The 17,959-nt window shown below is 38.2% G+C and overlaps 1 protein-coding gene across 2 annotated transcripts in view; it reads right to left on the bottom strand.

The window, feature by feature from the left end:
• The window catches only part of gabbr1b (gamma-aminobutyric acid (GABA) B receptor, 1b), a 130,032-nt gene extending 113,255 nt beyond the window's left edge, over positions 1-16,777 (bottom strand). For both annotated transcript variants that reach the window (XM_079878040.1, XM_079878041.1), the window contains exon 1: positions 15,978-16,777. The gene's annotated coding sequence lies outside the window, so the exon portion shown is untranslated. The remainder of the gene's footprint in view (positions 1-15,977) is intronic.
• Between the last annotated feature and the right edge of the window lie 1,182 nt (positions 16,778-17,959).

Genomic DNA, 17,959 nt, shown 5'->3' with positions numbered 1-17,959 from the left:
AGTACATTTCTTATTTAGAAATACATAAAAAGTAGACTGAAAGTATTTTCTGAATAGCACACTTGAATAAACTAATTTTTGTAAGGTGTCCCTCAGTGTCTTCCCTCTTTTCGAAAAAAAAAAGACAAAACAAAGTCTGGCGTCAGCATGTTGCTAAGCTAATAAACCATTGCACTACTAAGCATAAACGTGTATAACACACAAATAATGGATAGGCAATCTTTTACTTAGAAATTTGTACAGTACATTAGTCAACATCTTTCTCTATTTGTCCTCCGTCTTGTATGGTTTTTTTTTTCAATGAGCTAACCACAATGCATTCTGGGATAAAATTATCAATGAAGGATAAAATGTTGCCTTAAAAAGGCCTAGATGAAGTGCCTTAGAGTTCTTTGCATCAGAAGAATGTCTAGGTTGGCAGAAAAATGTTAATTCTGTAGTAGAATGGATGTGATGAACAGATGGTTATTTTGGTTATTCTTCATTTAGTCTCAGACGGCACACCCACAGTCCACTCAATGGTTTTCTGATGAATACTGCACACAAAACTAAATCTGATTAGCTGGTATCTACACCATTTATGGGAGTAAATGCACACAAATTTTAGGCCATTTGGATACAGAGTTGTGTTAAGATTCAGAAGGTGCTAAGTCGTTTAGGGGGAAAACAATAAATTTTCCATTAGAGGCATCAAATCTTTATACCTGATATTTAATTTAAACCCTAAATTTGTCAATAATCTAGATATCTACAGAATGGTATATAACTATTTGTTTTCTAAGTGATGCATGTTAAATAATCAGTACTTGTGGATAGACAACATTTCTGATCACAAAGTCCATCTGTCATTCTGTCAGGCGGTGTCTTCCTTTCTAAGTAGGCGGTTCTTGGCTAGAAAAAGCTGCAAACTGGATTAGACTTTCAAAGATGTCTATGCAAGAGACTATTCTTTACTAAGCAGATGTAGTGAATGGTTTAAATTTCAGTATGTTTCTCACACAAAGCTATCGTATGGCTTCAGAAAACTTGGACTACAGCACACAAGTCGTAAATGCCACTTTTATAATACTTTTATGACGCTTTTGTGTCCTTTTTGAAACCTAAAAACCTCCATTCATTGTGATTGCATGGAAAAGAGCGACGAGTCACGGGGGAATTAAGAATGTGAAACTGTGAAAAACTGCGCCCACTGATAGCATTGTTTATTTGCATGTGCTGCATTGTGTTGCCATCCGATTTACTGAAGGAATTATGCAAATGATGTGATGCCACAAACACACCCACAAAATTAGGCCTGATCGCAGTTTGCACCGGACAATTGTGCCCTACGCAAAGAAATGCACCCAGACAATGGCTGAATGGTAAAGTTTTTCACTGCAGGAGTTGAGATTTTTTACATAGGATGTTTGAAAGACTTCTAAAAAAATATTTTTTTAAAAAAAACCTTCGCCTGGCTTACAATGACTGCTCCCATGATTACAAGAAAATTGACTCAAACATACCTTCCAAAAAGCCGCATTTACAGGAAAATAGTGCTGATGTTTGTGAATCAGGCACATTCTATAATGAGCCTAATTTGCATAGAAAGAAAGAATATTTGCAGAGAAAAGAATGGCAATGACTTCATTTAAATGTGCAGGCTGCAGTGTATACCTGGTTAAGTTGAATTCATTACTTGACAATGACGATGACTTATAATTTGAAAACATAGCAGCACTGCTACTAATGGAAAAGAGGATGCCGGTGTTAATTGAAGTTTTTGTTTTAATTACAATGTTAAATTCTAATGACGCATTGTGTGTATTATGACTTGCTGTGACCCTATGTGAGATCCACCAATCTTGTAATTGATTTTTTTGATTAATGAGGAATATCTCTGCCATTCCTGTAGGTGCTCAAGCCCCGAGGTCTATCGTATGATGGTTTACTGGAGTTCTCTTGTTGTATGTACAATGCAACCTGATCTCATGAGAAAACATCATATACTTATATATACATATTTTACGAGTTGGTGATTTTGTCTGAATTTGTCCGTTTTGATTTTTATAAAAATGTATAATTTAAAAAACAAAAAAACACTAAGCATGAAGGTCCATCCCAATCCTAACTGTCTGTGGGGCGTAAACAGATCGTATGAAAATATACGAATGAGATTATACAAATTCATATGATTTTCCCACCAATTCGCTAAAAAAAAAAAATAGTTAAGAATTGCAATGAGAGTGTGTTGGTACAATAGCTTGACAAACAAGCGTTTGTCAGCTTGGGTTGCCTTGAATCACATACAGACTGTATGACAATATTCCACTACATCCCAACTCCCAAGTCCGTCAAATATTGTGCATATCCTCCTGAAGGACGTTAACATTAGGAAAGAGCGGCCAAAGTTTACTTTTAACAAGATAGATAGATATTTGACCTTTACAGTTTGAACGGCACATTTTGGCTCAGATTGTTTTATGATCCTGTCACAATGATGCATGCTTTGCAAAGAGGGTGGGATGGGGGAGTCAAAAACTATATTGTACTTGACAGCTAACCCACAGCTCGGCAGAAGCTCTATTGCTTATTTCACATGCGAAGGAGGAATTTCTTAAAGGCACAGCAGCAAACAAATTGACCGTTTAATTCAGGGGTGTCCAATCCTGCTCCTAAAGAGCTACTAACCTACTAACCTAAAGAGTTCAGCTTCAATCCTAATTAAACACACCCAAAACAGGGGGATGTCAAGGGATGTGTCCGGAATCGCATACTTCTGAAAACAGAGGTACTTCATTTGAATACGTAACTACTTTGAAAAATTATGTTCTATTTAGTATAAATGTGTGTAGCATGACTGTAATCCGGACATACTACACTACATCATGTTGTCATTGTCGTGGGACGTATCAGTGTCAGTAGCTTCGTTTCACTGCCATTCAAAAATACTCCCCTGTGGCCTCATGGGATAGTAAAGTGTCCACTGGATGCGCACTTCAGAATCTCGGTGAAAGTAGTAGGCCATTCGTGTACAGTATGTTTCGCCTACTGTTTTATTATTCAGACATACTACTCATTTCACACACTGTTTTTCACCTACTTTAAGTATGAAGTATGCGATTTTGGATGCAGCCTGAGTTATTGGTTCTAGGTCAACCTCCAGGCAACTGTGATGAGGTAAGTTTGAACTAAAATCTGCAGGAAAATGGAACTCCACAAGCAGAATTGGACAACCAAGGCTTTAGAGAAGATTGAAGACGCTAATGAAAAACAAAAGTACCACATTAACATTGACAAATAAGGGTTCCTGCTCTCCTTGACCTGTCTACATGAAGTCCCTCATCCCTGACCCTACTGTTCCCTCCACCAATCCTTCCTCTAGCCGAGTGAGTCCGAATAAAAGCAACAGTCCTCTTCACTTCTCTCTTCAGCAGGTGGCAAGTCCTTCAAGGAGGCCTTTTGAAGGAACTCCACAATCCGCTGGAGCCCCTGCTGCCTAAGTTAAAAGACCTGAGGCCAAATGTGAGGAAGACTCAATCTTCTCCACCACTGGGATTTAAAAGGCCACCTGAAATGAATTGTACCTCAGCTTGATCCCTTGAGGGCCAGAGAGGCTTTGGGCGGGCAGCACCGTATTCATAATTCTGCAGCAGAAAGTGCACAAATGCACACAAAGGCATGAATACAGCAGCTCCAGTTGGTTTTAAACACCACTGCTATGCCATCAGGGCTATTGTGTGCGATGAAAATGAAGAGCGGGCGCCACTCAAATGCATGCAGTTATGTGGACTGGAGAGAACGGTGGCATGCAGAGACCTTATGGTGACAGATTTACGTGTACACACAAACACGATCCAACAACAAAACCTGTGATAAGAGGGAAAAGTACACACTCAAAGCAAACAGCAAACTAGGTCTAATGCATTCTGGGTCAAATTAGGCCTCTAGCCAATGATAATAAGAATTTGGAGAGTGCACCAAATGCGGTCTTAAATGAATTCCCTTCAGACGATTAAAGCAGAACCCAGGCAGCAGCTTGACAGAAGCACATGTGGGCTTTTTTTGGGATATAAAGCATGAAATGTTCCTACAACCTGACAGATATGACTAGAATATGTGTTCTGGGAAACTAGAATAACATAAATGCTCAAATATAAACATGTTTATAAGTACACCCACAAAACTAAAACATTTATACATGACATGTTAAGACAATAAGTGTTAAAGGGCACCTATTATGCAAAATTCACTTTTACATGGTGTTTGAACATAAATGTGTGTTGGCAGTGTGTGTACACAACCACCCTATAATGATAAAAATCCACCCAGTGCTTTTTTTAAAATCTCCATAAATCATAAGCACTGTCTCAGAACAACCCGTTCTCAGATTCGGGGCAATGTGACGTCACTTTGCACAGGCCCCTCCCACGACTGTTGATTGACACTGCAGTTTTAGCATAGACCCGCCCTGGGGGAGCTGGACAGACACAGTCCACCAGTGTTTCGACGCTGGAGCAGCTGTAGACAAGAATGTCTCCTAAGCGATTGAGGTGTTTTGTTGTTGGATGTAAGAATGAACATAGCAGTCTTCATTTACTCCCGTTGTTACTCGAGGATGGATCAGTACCAACTGTTCGTGATCCAGTCCCCGGAGCGACAGGCCTAACGTTACTGATCACGGCAGAAATGAAAGTGAGAGCGAGCACTTTATGACAGCTCATCGAGTCATTTTTCCAGTTTATTAAGCACCCACTGAAAAGGTGTGTATATATTTGTTTACTGTTGGTTGCTTGTAACGAGTGTTTTGTGTACTTCGCTGTGTATGTTGATGACAATGAAAGGGAGAGAGAGAGAGAGTATATGGATAAGACTTTAATGTGCACTGTGTGGCTCTTACAGTGATTTTCTGGAGTAAAACTAATGCTTCATCTTTTGTGTGATGTACAATAAACTTCATTGAACTCCTCAGTATATTTTGGTCATCATTCGGACGGGGTTTGCTACAGCAGGCTTGTATTAATAGTGGATAAAAGCAGATGACAAATAATTAGTTATAACTGTAATTAAACTAAACGATACCTGTTCTATCTCCATACAGCAAATAATCTCTGGCTCCGTGGGCATTATTGTCCGACTCCAGGTCGAAATGAACAGCGTTACTGAGAGTTTCTGTTTTGATATTATCAGATGAGATTGTCCTGGCTTTGAGCGCAAGCTCGTGAGGCTCCGCCCTATGGGCTGCCAGCAGCAGCTCATTTGCATTTAAAGGGATACACACTAAAATGGTGCGTTTTTCTGAGCCCCAAAAAATGACAATTTAAACATGCTGTAAAAAATTATCTGTTGGGTATTTTGAGCTAAAACTTCACATACACACTCTGGGGACATCAGAGACTTATTTTACATCTTGTGAAAAGGGGCATAATAGGTGCCCTTTAAAGAACAGCTTACGAATGTCTGTGCAAAGTTATATTAAATTTTTCAACTTTTGTCATGTCCATGTAAGGCCGGTAAATGGTACACACTGATACACTCAAGTATACCACAAATAGACGTGCAAAGAACATCAGTAACATAAAACTAGAAGTTTATCTGCATTGATTTGTAAAAACTTGCCAATTGTAGTTTGGTTCTGTTGTTTCTGAACACTGAAAATGGCTGCAAAGCTTATATTTGCAGTGTTGTGTTTAGCACTTAAACCAGACTAATAAATCTTCCTATTAGCTCAGCGGCTGATTTGTTTAGTGCTGGATTTATTAGCTTAGTCACCTCCTCCCTCACTTCCTCCTTTTCTTATCTTCAGCCGGTATATCACACCCACAGTCATTTGAGCCAACTATTGAAACGATGAAATAGTAAGTTCATTCAAACAACGAAGTACCTAATATATGATGTTGCTGCAACAATCTATATCCTCTAACTTCACGGTTGGTCAATACATGGGCGAAAAACCATTGAAAAATAGAGCAAAAAGTTTTAGTCAGCAGTGTTTAAAGTGCCTCTTTTGTATAAGCTTGACCATACCTGTCAGTTATTCCCCCTTTCATGCACACACATTTTTTTCTATAAAAACAAGACTTTCCATTGACTTCTGTTGGTTTAATATTGAGCTACCCTACAGTTTCATTTTTCTTTACTTTTCTTTAAGAAATGAATACTTTTATTTAGCAAGGGCGCATTAATCAAAAGTGACAGTAAAGACATTTATAATGTTACAAAAGATTTCTATTTCAAATAAATATTGTTCTTTTGAACTTTCTGTTCATCAAAAAATCCTTTTTCTGAAAAGAATGTATCACATATTCCACAAAAAAATATTAAGCACAAAAATAATACACATCACAGTAATAAAAAAACATTTTAAAATATATTCAAATAGAAAACAGATATTTTAAATTGTAACAATATTTCACAATATTACTGTTTTTACTGTACTTTTGATCAAATAAATGCAGCCTTGGTGAGCATGAGACTTCTTTCAGAAACATAAAAAAAAAATGTAACCAACTTTTGAATAGTAGTGTACAATAATATTTTCTACCACTAACCTGAAACATCACGTAAACTTTTAAGCATTTTTACATATTAATTAAGACTACGAACTTTTGAATGGTAGTGTACAATAATATTTTCTACCACTAACCTGAAACATCACGTAAACTTTTAAGATTTTTTACATATTAATTAAGACTACGTTTTTTAAGCTGTTTACCAGTACTATACATTGCAGGTCATTTCAGGTTTTACTATCCTTTACTTTTGAATGTAGGCAAAATCTGATCCACACACAGAGTGACTCTCTCTCTCTCTCTCTCGCTGCTCCTTATCTCCATCTGGTCTTGGGTTTACCGTCAGTTGCCAGCTTGCTCTCTCTCTCTCTCTCTCTCTCTCTCTCTCTCTCTCTCTCTCTCTCTCTCTCTCTCTCTCTCTCTCTCTCTCTCTCTCTCTCTCTCTCTCTCTCTCTCTCTCTCTCTCTCTCTCTCTCTCTCTCTCTCTCTCTCTCTCTCTCGTGCAAATCTGGCTTAGGACACAAACACCATTATCTTTGCAAAATGCACCCACATCTAAAGCTTAAAAACCATAATGTTAGAAAAAACCTGGCCACAGAGTCAACGTCCAATGCAACAGCTGGCCATTAATCATACCGTAGTTTTACAAAGCACACCGAGGCCTATTATCAGCCATTTTAAAGGAATAATGCTGAACAAACGTTAGCATCCCTGTGTAAAGGCCTGATAAGAGACCACATCACCACAGTACGTGTCTCACAGGCTAAGCATACTAATGAAAGACACCAAACAAGCAGCAGGGCCCTGGTAATATGTCATTAGCTGTGTTTGCTAAGGAAAGCATCACTACTACTATTGGTCATTTAATAAATCAAGATGCCAAAAATATGGCTATTAATATGCAAATGATAAAAAACTCTTATTTTAAGTTTTAAATCTAAATAAATGTAGTGATAATTGTGAGATATATGAGATCTATGGAAAATAATAAATTGCATTTATCTAAGCAACCAACCAGCAATTGCCCAGAAGACCCTAAGAAATCAAATAGCAACATGCTAAAGCACTCAGAACACTGCATATTAACATAGTAATGTCTTGGCAACCCCTAGAATACACTAGCAAGACCATATCAACCACCCAAAACACCTTAGCACTGCATAGAAGCATGGCAATGCCTTGGCAACCAACCAAAACAGTAACACCATAGAAAACTGCACAGCAATGCACAAAATCCTTCATAGTACATTAGCAACTAGATAGCAACAAAATAATGTCTATCAAACAAAATGACTATCAAAAAGTAGCTAGCTACAATTTTTTTTACAATGACAATTGTAATGTTAATTGTTAATGAAGAATGTTTTAAGTAAAATATTTGGGGTTTAAAACAACGTAATGCAATACAATTATGATTTTTAAAGAGTATTGTTTTAATTGTAAACAACATCCAAAGACACACACAATACTCACAATATATGGCTGTCATAGTGCAAAATTGCTACAAATGTAACATCAATGCAAGAACAAAATATATACAACTTATACACAGAAGTTGTCAAAAATTCACGTTAAACTCACAGCACATGCACTGATTAGGCTCATTTACTGCGAAGGGAGGTGCTCTGAGACACAAATAAGCTTCTTCTTCGCTCTGAAACCCGCCGAAACACAACTCTTGTTGTGTGATATGCGCACTAAGCTATATCACGATTTTGTTTTCTGTTCGATTGACAGATGCTTTGCCAAAGCAATGGCTCAAAACTCAACGTTAGTGACCTTTTAGGTTCACTATAAAACTGTGGAGGGACAGATTAAACTATGACGGGTCATCATAAAATCAGAAATAGAGCGCAATAAAGCAGGACATTAATCAATTTAAACAAAAGACTATTATTCACCTGTATGTGCTTGATGTCTTTGACGCAGACAGCGTTTTAATCTTTGGTTTGGATATATTACACAGCCAACAAGTGTAGCCTTTACTAGTCAATTCATGTGAAATATCAACCCTGTACATAGTCATCAGAATATCTCTTCTCAGTAAACCATATAGCCGCAAGATGCGTGATGAAACAAAGATAGTGGTAATGCACAATACATTGCAGGCTCGTCAAAATGCAAACCGGAATGTAGCTTTCGGTCACGCTACATCACTACTTGCTGGAAAAAGTAGTTAGCTACTGGAAAAGCTACACTGTGTCTAAAGCAACTGAGCTAGTGTCAAGCTACTGAAAAATGTAGTTAAGTTAGTAGTGTCTTTACTTGTAGTTAGCTAATCCCCAACACTGCCACATAGCAATGCACAAAGCATTCATAATATGTTACCAACTCAAACCACAGCCTAGCAACCACCTTAGCAATCACCCAAAACACATTAGCAAATTCATAGTAACATGACAATGCTTTGGCAACCACCCAGGACAACCTAGCAACCGCATAATAATGCACAAAAACATTCATAATAAGTTAGCATAATTAGCTGCATAGTAACACAGTAATGTCTTGGCAAACCACAGAATACACCAAGAATACCTAAGCAACCACCAACAGCACCAAACACCACTAACCACTAACACTTTAGTAACCACTTAGAACTGCTCTGGCAAGCACTCAAAACACATCATCATCATGGTAGTGAGTTTTGCATGGTCAAGAACAACAAATTCTTCAGAAAATATATAAAAAAGTAGTTTTATTGTTGCTGAATTGTCTTAAATCAATTATTAAATGTGTTATTGTAGACTACAGAGGAACAGTGGAAACTGGCTTTGCAATTTCGGAGGCCGGTTTCAAAGAAACAGTCAGATTGCGACTGCAATTACTTTATCTCTGTTATATTTACAATGTTAATTCATATTTCACTCTAAATAGTCTATTTATAAACGCATTCTATCTCTTTAACCAGATCTATCGTTACAATCATGACCGAAAACAAAAACAGCATTCAATCTTCATCCCTCAGCTAAAATGAAATAATACTAAAATTGCAAATAGGTGGCAGCAAATCATTTTCTTAACCAGTAAGTCATTGAATCATTCAGTCATACGATTCATTCAAAATGGCTGCTTCATTCAGAGACAAAGCAGAACGAGTCGTCGTCGAGTGAGTTGTCGAGTCATTCATTAGAACGATTCGCAAACTGAAACTTTGTTGCTTGAGGTCTGAGAAAAAACAGACAATATTTTGTCTAAAGTGTATCACCTAATAGCCTATTAACTTATTGTTTATTGAATTGTTGTTTAAAATCAATATCACAATTGCAAATGTGCTGATATTCGGGAAAACAGCACTTTTTCTTGTGTGATATTGCTTATATAAATATTAAAAACAAGAACTTATACAGAGACTTTTTTGCACCATATCTTGGTTTTTGGTATTTTTTTATTTTATTTTGGTGGCATTTTTACCGCAAGCCCCTGTAAATTTCCGACCCTGGTGTGCGCGCGCTGTGTGATGGTGGCGGTAGAGCTCTTTTTCAAGTGCAAGCGGAGACCCCTTCAGTTGCAAGACCCATTTCAAGTGAAAAAGGTGAAACACAGCAAAGGCCGCTACTGCAGAGGAACTGTGTTTGATCAACTCCTGATGTGACAAAGTGCTCTCACTATGGCAGTTACTAGAACGCTGCTGGAGTAAAGGTTCAGCACTGATGGACAGTTCCCTAACCACATCCTCTTTCCCACTCTCAGAGAATAGCCAAAATTGAGCTGAAATGGCTTTCTCTGACCTGTGCACCAGAAGCAGCTCCATCGCTTTAAACTGTCCAAGCACTGAATACAGTTGATAGACTCCAATCAATTCTTCCACTAAAGCTGTTCCTTGCCATTGATTTTCGAATTTAATATCATAGAGTGCTTACTTTCCTTCTATTTCCTATTTATAACATATTTTGGTCGTTTTAGTCTCATTGTGCTCAGAAAATCAAAAACTTCTTGTCGTACCTAAATGCCTTCATAAAGGTGATCGCGCTTTCGCTGTTATGGGACTGAGATTATGGAATGAGCTGCCTTTATCTATTAGATCTGCTAAATCTATATCAGTATTTAAGAACTTGCTCAAGGCGCATTTATCATTGACCGCTTATAACAGGTAATCTCAATGTGGTATATGTGGTGTCTGTGGTGTGAGATTTGTTACTATGTATGTTTGATATTTGATATTTTATTATTTTTTATTTTAATGTAAAGCACTTTGGGCAACCTTGGTTGCATTTAGCAGTGCTATATAAAGAAAGAAAGAAAGAAAGAAAGAAAGAAAGAAAGAAAGAAAGAAAGAAAGAAAGAAAGAAAGAAAGAAAGAAAGAAAGAAAGAAAGAAAGAAAGAAAGAAAGTCCAAAACCTCGTACTGAAGCCAAAATTCACAAGCTTGTATAAAGACTTTGCTTGATTTTTACAAGAACAATATCAAATAAAAAGAGGAAGAGCACTGCTTTTATGTGCTCACACTGTCCATCTTTTAAAAAAATCAATATGCCATATTGAAATAGATTTCTGAAAGACTATTTTTTGCAGTCACTATCTACAAATCCCAGACGCTGGGTCTGGTGAAAGACATGGAGAAGAAGGAAATGGGGAATGGAATCGGGACGCGAGAGATAGTGGAAAAGGAAATAGGGATGGAGGTAGATCATAAGGGATGGGATTAGAGCATTGATATGAATCATATTAGCGTCTCAATAGAGTGTTCGTGTCAAGCTCGTAATACAAATTACCGCTGGGAAAGGCTAAGAAAGGGCTTAGGAAGTTGACCCTCCGGATTTCAAAGCACCATTGATGCATTAAGTTGCTCCTCCTCCCTGCGGCAGGCAGGTTCAACACTGATGCGATAGTGAGAGCAGTTTACAGCCTTATCGGCAGTGTCAAGCCTCCAAACATCACACTGAGAGTGAGAGCTCACACTGAACAACAGGAAAACAAAATTCAACTGAATTCTCCTGCAGGGCTTCCTCACAGCGCATCTAGTGATATAAGCAGAGTTGAGGTTGCCCTGTTGGACATCAGTTTGAACAGATGCAAACCTGGAGGTATCAGTCAATCTGATAGCGATAGAACAGAGCAAGAAATCGAAAACGAGAAAGCACATCAAGATGAGGCATTAGAGTCTATATCAGTGAGTCAGAGTGGGCGGACAAGGAGGTACAAAGGTGTAGGACTCACCGCGCCACTGTCTGTTCCTCATCCTCTCTAGGCTCATTGTCCTGAACTCACATGTCACTCAAGGAAGTGCATTTACCTGCCGACTGTGTGCAGCAACCAATAATGCAATTCAATCTGTCAAGCCTCCAGCAATTTAAATGTTCACAGCACCTCTCTGCAATGGTTACAAACCTCAAACCAAATAGGTGAGGAACAAGTTAATTAACATGTCCATCAGCGAGGCTTTCTTCACTGTTGAAGCGCCACTATAATGGCCATGTTAGCTGAATAGCTCTTGTTAAGGGGAGTTATTTCAGCCTCTCTTCACCTTGCTTTAGTCAGCCATCAAGCAGCGTGGATGGCCTTGCGAAATGTCCTATTCCAGTGATCTATCTTGTCAGTCAGCATAGCATGTCAACCGCAGGAGCTGGCCAATCACTCTCTGTGTAAATCTGCATATAAGTGAAGAGCACATAAGAGAGTCATTAGAAGTATTACCTACACTGAAGTTCATGCTTAGAATACTACTTTCCTTAAGCAGTTCTAAGAGATTTCTATAAAATGTCATTGTTTGACTGATCTCACTGAATGAGATGTCCTAAAATATCACTCAGACATCCCAATCCTCTGCAAAAAAGTGTGGTTAAAAATCTTTGTTTAGCCAGTCAGAAGACTTTCTGCCTGTCAGTCATTTATCACATTGCTTTTGAAAACTTTTTTAACTTTGAAGAAGATGTGCTGCTGTTTTCTGACTACAAAGTCTGTTCAGGCAGGGTTTGGGACAGAGAGAGCGTGTCTACTTCAGTGGCTAAAAACCTGTTCATACCAAGGAGGATAATATAAAGTTTGAATAATCGTTATAATTCATTATAATAATAAGAACAGTGTTGAAGTCCACACTACAACGATAACGAAGCAGCGGAATGATATCATTGTAATCCCTTTGAGAATCATTTTTTTCCAGCTAATGAACAAAAAGTGGTAGGCTAGATGACAAAACTGAAGCGCGCTTATAATAAACAGAACATTATCATCCATTGGTGCGGATGCTAATAGTTATTGTTATAGTTATCTTCGTAATGTTTAATCAAAATGTAATAACTTGCAGCACTTCTGAAATTACTTTCCATTTCAGCTGATATCATCAAGGCAGTATGGACGGGGAAAACAGTCAAACACACTTTGAACCATTCTAAAACACATTATTACAATTAGGCAAATGGACCTTTTGTCCTAGGCTCAATTTTGACCGAGCAAAACTAGTGCTGCAAACTAGGGAAACAGACAGAGATGGTGCAGGGGTGAGTTTTTAGACGTTTTCCTCCTAAAACCCTTTTCCCTTACCTCAAATTAACCTAGTAGCTGGCCTGCTGGCTTCAGTGTTTGCACTTTGAAGAAGGGTGGATATTTGAGAGGTCATGGTTGTGGTGGTGGCATTTCACTTGTGAACGCTTCCAAAATTCGACGCAACATGAAATGGGGTTTGCTGAAGCGATGTCCTTCATCAAAAAGTAAATACAAAATCAAAATGGATGCTATTTACTTTTTGATGCACATTCTTGGTCTTATTGTGCATGATTCACTGGTGCACGTAACGCTGGTGCACTTCGTAAACTTCTATCAAAATGTAATAACTTGCCCTTCTGCCTCTGAATCTGAAATGACTTTCTTTTTCAGATGATGCTACGAATCCCTCTTACTTTCAACCCCTCGCCTCCAGTCGCCTGGCTCCATACTATGTAATTCAGCCTATGAATGTCCGAACACCGTTTTACGACGTTCACATTAATAGCAGACACTGTGTACATGCTTCTACAAGCCATGATCTTATTCACAAACTATCTGTGAATCCAAACAAAAATATTTGACCAATGGGCAAATACACTGTGGACACTTCAAACAATTGCAGTAATTAACATGCGGAGCTGCATCTCCTTGTTTAAACTGATTGTATAATGAACCACAAAGCATTCAGTGTGCGTTCCAATCAATCAGATCAGTCAATCTATCTAATGCAAGTTTCATTTTTGTATCTCTGTATATAATCATGTGAGTCTCTTGATCTAGATGCATAAATATAGCATTCTATCAGCAGATCCACATAGACATGATAAAAACTTTATTATTCATCATTCCTCTAATTAAGAGAGTTCGTTAACTCACTCTCTGGACCCAAGGGGGTTTATTTTGCTGATGAACACATAAGTAGTACACAGCGGAAATGCCAATTAACCCCATTTACGCTTCCAGGCATTCCACACCTGCAAAAAGACAGACTGCAATAAAAAATACCTCTACAAAGAAGATGCCTGATATTACCAGAAAGACATACCGTCAAAACAATATGCATGCATGAAATGTACTGCAGCCCACATGTAACAGTTCAAATGGATACAAACATGGTCATTTAATGCTGAAAACCTAAATCGCAAATTCAAATGCAGCTGCAAAGGTGAGTCACACACACAAGGTTGATTGTCACTTTGCAGTATGTCAGCTATAAAGGAGATCTGACAGTTAGCACTCCGATATGTGAGTCTTCAAAACAACAAGAGGCACATAACACAATGCCAGCGAGGCTGAATAACCTATGCTTAAATTACAGGTGCATATGTCACAAAGCTATCAAATGATTTAAAATGTCAAGGAGAACATCTCAGAAATAACAACAATATGCCAGACATGCACAAACGGCATCAGTGAAATGGAATAGTGGCTAAAAGTTGTCACTTACAGGCAGAGGCAGCCTTCACAGCATAATTGCTAAATGCCACAAAAGTATGGCTTCAATAAAACTCACAGGATTGAATCGACACCTCTGTGACCCAGAATAATACAAAGCTTCACATAAGCTATGCTTCACAAAGAAGGATTTTACAGAGCTATACCTCAAAAAATGCTTGTTAAGCCAGCACACAAGGAGCACAAACCCTACAAAAAGAAATGTGGCTCGATGAGTGACCTTTAAACCTATTATCTACATCCAGACAGGCTTATGTTTGGAGAAAGCCAAAAACCACTTATTAAACTTGCGGTGGATGTCTAATTGTATATGGGATACTATACCTCACTGAGGTCATTAGGTCTCACGATTCCCCATGATTGTTGTATAACAGCCCAAAAATAGTTCCTGAATGTAAAAATTACACAGTTGTATGAAACACAGACTGATACTCGTGCATCACATACAATTCAGTCAAATAAATCAAAAACTGTAGAACAACACCCTGGATTCTGTTTCACATCAATACTTACAACAAACGCAACAATCAAAACCTCTCAACCGCCACCTTCCCTTCAGGACCCTCACCAGTGCAAAATTTATTTGACACACTCATTTCACGTCATAGAGCATATTACAAATGAACTGATCCGTGAAAAAATGTGTTTTAAATACATTCAAACTGTGCAGTAATCAGGAAATATTGATCTATTATGTGCAACCCTGTCCCTGAAGGGCCTCCAGCAACACATATTTTGAATGGCTTTCTTGTCTCCTTATAGCCTCAACATAAAAATACAGTGAGGAAATAATTTTGGGTTGACTGTCACTTACAGTTTCTAACAACATGTTGTTGATTTTTATATACTTTTACTACACACCAACCTATTTGAGCTATTCAAATATTTTTGTTACTGCAAAACTTACTGATAATAACACTGCTGGTACAATGGAAGCCCACATGATGCCCGACACAAACTCAGAACACAATCAGTGTAACACATGACTAAACAGAGGGAATTTATTTTTTTACAATATTTCACTGCAAAATATGCATGATGTCTCAAATATATATATTTTTAAAATTCCCTTGAAATCATGTTTTTAATATTATTTTACAGTATTTTACAGTAAAATGATATGTATTTTCTTTTTCTAAACAATATGACATTTATCAAATGGTGGTAACTTTGACTGATTTGTACTTTTTTTTTTTTTTTTTTTTTTTTTTAAGGTCTTGGAGCATTAGCTGATGAATTTAATCAGATGTGTAGCCTATATATAACAAAAAACATACAAAATGTGCAGTGCTGGGCACCTCCAGGACCCGGATCGAGAAACACTGATCTACAACAGCCTTCATCTGTTTCAGCACTACGGACAGCGACAATTCAAACATAAGACTCGAGTACACAAGCATTCAAAAACACTTCAGGTCAACTTGCCCCTCAGTTCTGCTGCAGGGCCCATTGAAATTATGTTTTAGATGGATTTCTACACTACAGCATCTGTGTGGTGGCTCAAAACAGAAAAGAAACCTCATAATGACACACATTCAATTAAATTGTTTCACTGTAAGGTGAATGAGACCCCTGGCGAGAACAATTATTGCACACAGTTATATTACTTACTGCGTCGTGCAGGCTCTATAGGGAACGGTCTGTGGAGATGGTCCTTGAGGGATGCTTGATATAACCACCGTGTGTGTACGTGTGCGAAGTAAAACGACAGGTAAATAAATATGGTCTTTTAATTGCTCGTGCTAGGCGTTCACTACGCACAGCTTTGTATTAAACTTCAACCACCAACTGTCTCTGTGCGCGTGCAATTGCTCTTGTACGATTAATATTGCGTGCGTCGCGATTCGACATGTGCGAGATTGCTTCGGGTGATTAAATAACAGTCGAATGTTTCTAAATAAAAAAATACTAATTAAAAAACAAGTATACAGTTGTTGTGCTTCGCGTAAATGTATTGCTCGATTACAACGACTGACAACAAATAAGATAAAGCGCACAAGCAAAAATAAGCGATTACGAGTTGTATTAGACGTAAACGTTTACACACTATTGTTTACAAACGTCGGACGGACTGTCGTTTTTTCGGAAATCGTACGAATATCAGACGCTAGTGTACTTGCCATGATTCCGTCGTCTTAAAGACTTGCAGGTAAAAAATAAATACCAAATATCGATGGGAATTAAACGGCTCATGAGAGTATCCTCTGCGGAAACTAGTCAGGAATTAATGTAAATGATGTAACATCGGCAAAAAAGAAACACGGTAGCTACACACGGACGACGACAGCTCGCGGAGCCTCCCTCTCCTTCCTCGCGCTCTCTGTACTGTCGCTCGCTCACTCACGACGTCACAGGGCAGTGCTCCTCTCTCTCATCTGCAGTCTGTAGTGTGCAGTCTGCTCACTACATGAAGACACCGCCGGTGAATAGAGTGGGAATTAAAGCGCTCATTGGCTGACGGAAAGACAGATGGTGCGCTCATATCCCAGATAAATAGTGCAGACCTCCTCCCTGCGCAGTGTGGATGAGCCAATGGAAACCCGCGGTCTCCAGATCTCCTCTTCTAGTGAAGTGTCACTTTGATGTATGTAGTCATTCTGTCACTGTATTATATTTATCCGTCGACTGGAGCATCTTGATTCTTTTCTGAGCTGAATGAAGCTGGAAAAGCATGGTTTGTTGGCCTCTTAGCCTATAGTCTGTTGGCTGTTTTTACGGTGCTTGGTCACTTTTTTAGCTGCTCCAGAAGGGGAAACCAGCTGGCAGTCCAGTTGAACACTATAGGCTTGTCCAGGTTGAAAGACCAGCTTAAATTAGTTAACACTAGCAAACCACTTAGGCTGTTATAAGATGTGTGTTTTTTTTTTAGCAGAGTTGGTGCTCTTGATAATAAAGGTAATCTACTGGCATTGATGGTTCTATGAAGAACATTTAACATCCATGAAACCTTTGCATTCCACAAAATGTTCTTTACAGAGAAAAAAAATGTCCTTTGGATTCTTTAGAACTTTAGAAACTCACTGAAAGATTCTTTGGGGAATCAAAAATGTTTTTTCTGCACCATTGCTGGGAAAACCCCCTTTTGGAACCTTTATTTCTAGTGTGGAGTGCTCTTTTTTTATTACAGTGCTTTTAAGGCGGCACTGTATTGATATTCATTAATCATGTTTTACTTCTGCTGCTGCTGCATGATTTTAAAGCTCAAATTAATAGCATGCCATTTAATACCAATGAAAACAAATATCCCATTGACATTGATATATTTGCATGCAGATTTGCGACAGGTCTTTTTTCAATAATTTATTTTCATATTGATTTGTGACTGATTATTTTTGCCAAGGGTGTTATGTGTCACAACAACAGCAAAGCATCAGAACCAAAGCCTATAAACCTAAGCTTACCTAAAACTAAAGCCGTTTAGTTTGTAGTCCTATTACCCAGTTGGGAATAAGTATTTTTTGAGCAATGGATTCCCTGGGCAATTCAGAATGGGCAATTTACAATTTATGAATAAAATGAGGGATGTGGTTAATATTACTTAAAGAGATGGGTAAAACTTTACAATGAGGTTCATTAGTTAACATTAGTTAACT

Source organism: Squalius cephalus (assembly GCF_949319135.1).
Source record: "Squalius cephalus genome assembly, chromosome: 8".
Classification (NCBI taxonomy): domain Eukaryota; kingdom Metazoa; phylum Chordata; class Actinopteri; order Cypriniformes; family Leuciscidae; genus Squalius; species Squalius cephalus.
Note: the sequence above shows the minus strand (reverse complement) of the source record. Positions and strands in the feature narration are given on the sequence as shown.